Here is a 3,794-nt window from a genome sequence, read left to right on the forward strand (position 1 = left end):
GGGACACAGGGACACAGGGACAGAGGGACAGAGGGACAGAGGGACAGAGACAGAGGGACAGAGGGACACAGGGACAGGACAGAGGGACACAGAGAGGGACAGAGGGACACAGGGACACAGGGACAGAGGGACACAGGGACACAGGGACAGAGGGACACAGGGACAGGGACAGGGAGGGACAGGGACACCAGGGACAGAGGGACGGACAGGAGGGACAGAGGGACAGAGGGACACAGGGACAGAGGGACAGGGGCACAGAGGGACACAGGGACAGAGGGACAGAGGGACAGAGGGACAGAGGGACACAGGGACAGAGGGACAGAGGGACACAGGGACAGAGGGACAGGGACAGAGGGACACAGGGACAGAGGGACAGAGGGACACAGGGACAGAGGGACACAGAGACAGGGACAGGGACAGAGGGACAGAGGGACAGAGGGACACAGGGACAGAGGGACAGGGACAGGGACACAGGGACACAGGGACAGGGGACAGAGGAGGGACAGGGGGACAGAGGGACAGGGACAGAGGGACAGAGGGACAGAGGGACAGAGAGGGACAGGAGGGACAGGGACAGGGACACAGGACAGGGGACAGAGGGACACAGGGACAGGACAGAGGACACAGGGACACAGGGGACAGAGGACAGAGGACAGAGGGACAGAGGGACAGAGGGGACAGGGACAGGGACAGGGACAGGGACAGAGGGACAGACAGGGACACAGGGACAGGGACAGGGACAGGACAGGGACAGACAGGGACAGGGACAGGGACAGGGACAGGGACACAGGGACAGAGGGACAGAGGGACACAGGGACAGGGACAGGGACAGAGGGACACAGGGACAGGGGGACACAGGGACAGAGGGACACAGGGACAGGGGGACAGGGACGGGGACACAGGGACAGGGGGACAGGTGAGTGCAGTGACTGTTTGTCAAATAAAAGTAACAAACAAAAACGTGGACAAACTCAGAACTAAACGTCCCTCAGATCTTCGCCTTTGGCACCGTGGGTTTGTGGTTTGCGCAGCACAAAACAATGTCCATGACAAGAGATGATTTTCCAAGGTTTATTTTCCAGTTTGGGCAAACAACAAGGAAAACATGTTTGAGGCGACTCCTGCTGCTTCTCCTCGTGACCACAGGTCCACTCAGGTCACTCTGGTCCATGTCCCACCCTCCTTTGTCCCCGAGGCGACACACATGAAACCAAAACAAAAAAGAGGTGCTAACGTAAATAACACCAACTGAGACTAAGACGTTAGTAAGAATAATATTAACACAGCAAAAATATATTGTACAAATGAACTAAACTAAATTAGTAAGATAATTAACAAACAAAAATAATAAACACATTTTAGAATCAACAAAATAAGCAAATAGCTCCTACAGTGAGTCTGTAGTAAATGTGTCCTTTTCTCTCTTTCTCTTCACTCCTTCACTCCTTTCTCTCTCCTTCTCTCTCTTTTTTTCTTTTTCTCTCGTTTATTTTCTTTTAAATCATTTCCAGATGTTTCTCTCCGATGTCGCACCAACAGGAAGTGACCTCTGACCCCCGCGCTCCATAAACGCCACAGACCCCGACCTTTCTCTGACAGCGCCCCAGACCCCGCCCCCTGCGTCACAAACCCCGCCCCCTGTGCTGCACTCAGGCGTTGTCATAGTGATTAACCACAACAGTCGTCACAGTTTGTTTCCGTGTTTGTATAAAAGTGTAAAAATAACACACCTGGATAAGCCCCGCCCCCACCGCCCCGCCCCCTCCAGGTGACTCCAGGTGCATCATGGGAGTTGAACCTGTTCATGTTGTTCAGAGCGTCAGACTTCACAAACGATTGGTCCAAACGCTCCACACTGCGCTCTGATTGGTCCAAACGCTCCACACTGCGCTCTGATTGGTCCAAACGCTCCACACTGCGCTCTGATTGGTCCAAACGCTCCATGTGTCTCCGGTGCCACAAAGTCGACACCGACTGAGTCCAGGTATTTCCTACCCCCTATCCCCTAACTCCTACCTCCTAACTCCTACCTCCTAACTCCTACCTCCTAACTCCTACCCCCTATCCCCCAACTCCTACCTCCTAACTCCTACCTCCTAACTCCTGACTCCTACCTCCTAACTCCTGACTCCTACCTCCTAACTCCTACCTCCTAACTCCTACCCTCCTAACTCCTAACTCCTACCTCCTAACTCCTACCCCCTATCTCCTAACTCCTACCTCCTAACTCCTACCTCCTGACTCCTACCTCCTACCTCCTAACTCCTACCCCCTATCTCCTATCTCCTAATGTCAATGAGCACTTGACCAAGAAAAATGCTGAGATTGCAAGAGAAGCAAGGCTCTTAAAAAGGCAAAACAAAATAGTAGCAACGTGGGTCTGGAACTGTCGAGTTTGGATAAGGGTCAATGAAGGAACACAAATGCCATACAGGTCAGGAATGTGGATGATCTTGACAAATTCAAACAAACCAAATGAAATGCTTTAAGTATGAAGTGTATCAGAATATGTGGCAAGTTATATATAAACAAGAATTTGGAACAAACAAACAAATATGAATTATATACAGGAATTAGATACAAAAATAAATGAATATATTATCACGAAGGACTGTGAATATTATAATGAGGAACAGTTTAACAATCAAAACATTGAAGATGATACTCTGACTATCATCCACATAAACAGCCGAAGTTTCTACAGTAAATTATCAGAAATAAAAGAATACATGAATAACTTTAAGAAGGAGTTCAATATCATTGCAATCACAGAAACATGGTTTAGAGATGACATCATGAATGAGGTACAGTTGGATGGATATGAACTTTTCTCAGTAAATAGAAAGAGCAAAAGAGGAGGAGGGGTGGCATTATATATACATTCTGATTTAAATTGCAAAATTGTAAGTGAAATAACAACAATTGATAATAATGGAATTGAAATTGTAACCGTGGAAATTACATCTGCAACAACAAAAAATATTTTAATAAGCTGTGTATACAGACCACCAGACTCTTGTGCTCAACAATTTACTGAAAGACTAATAGAAATGTTTGATAATCATAGAAATATGAATCAGTTTATATGTGGAGATTTTAACATGAACTTGGGAAATCAGGAGGACCAAAAAGCAGTTGACTTTTTAAACTCAATGAATAGTCTGGGCTTAATTCCACTGATACACAAACCAACCAGAATTACAGCACAAAGTGCAACAGTTATTGACAACATCTTTACAAATATAAATGAAGATATTGTGTTAAGTGGGATTCTAATAACAGATATTAGTGATCATTTACCCATATTTACAGCTTCTAAATATAAGCACAGAATAAAACAAAGCAAGGGTGTCAAATAGTCAAGAAACAGATCAGTGAAAGACCTAAAGGCACTAAATGAAGATCTCAAAGCACAAAGATGGGATGCAGTTTATGTCAATGATGTCAATCAAGCATACAACTCATTTATAGATACAGTGATGAAATTGTATAATAAAAATTGTCCTTTATTACCCTCCCGACAGAAAAGGGAAGATAAACCATGGATGACCAAAGGAATAAAAAATGCATGTAAAAAAAGAAAAAATATCTGTATAAATGTTTTGTAAAAACACAAACAATGGAGGCAGAAGACCGATATAAGAAATATAAAAATAAATTAGTATGGATTATCAGAAAAAGAAAAAAAGATTATTACGATAAACAACTAAGTAAAAACAGAAATAACATAAAGGCAACTTGGGGCATAATAAATAGAGTTAAACAAGAAAGTGAAACATCTTTATCCACACTAC

The sequence above is a fragment of the Boleophthalmus pectinirostris genome, unplaced genomic scaffold (assembly GCF_026225935.1).
Source record: "Boleophthalmus pectinirostris isolate CB_2022bp ecotype Guang Dong unplaced genomic scaffold, ASM2622593v1 HiC_scaffold_7, whole genome shotgun sequence".
In the NCBI taxonomy this organism is placed as follows: Eukaryota; Metazoa; Chordata; class Actinopteri; order Gobiiformes; family Gobiidae; genus Boleophthalmus; species Boleophthalmus pectinirostris.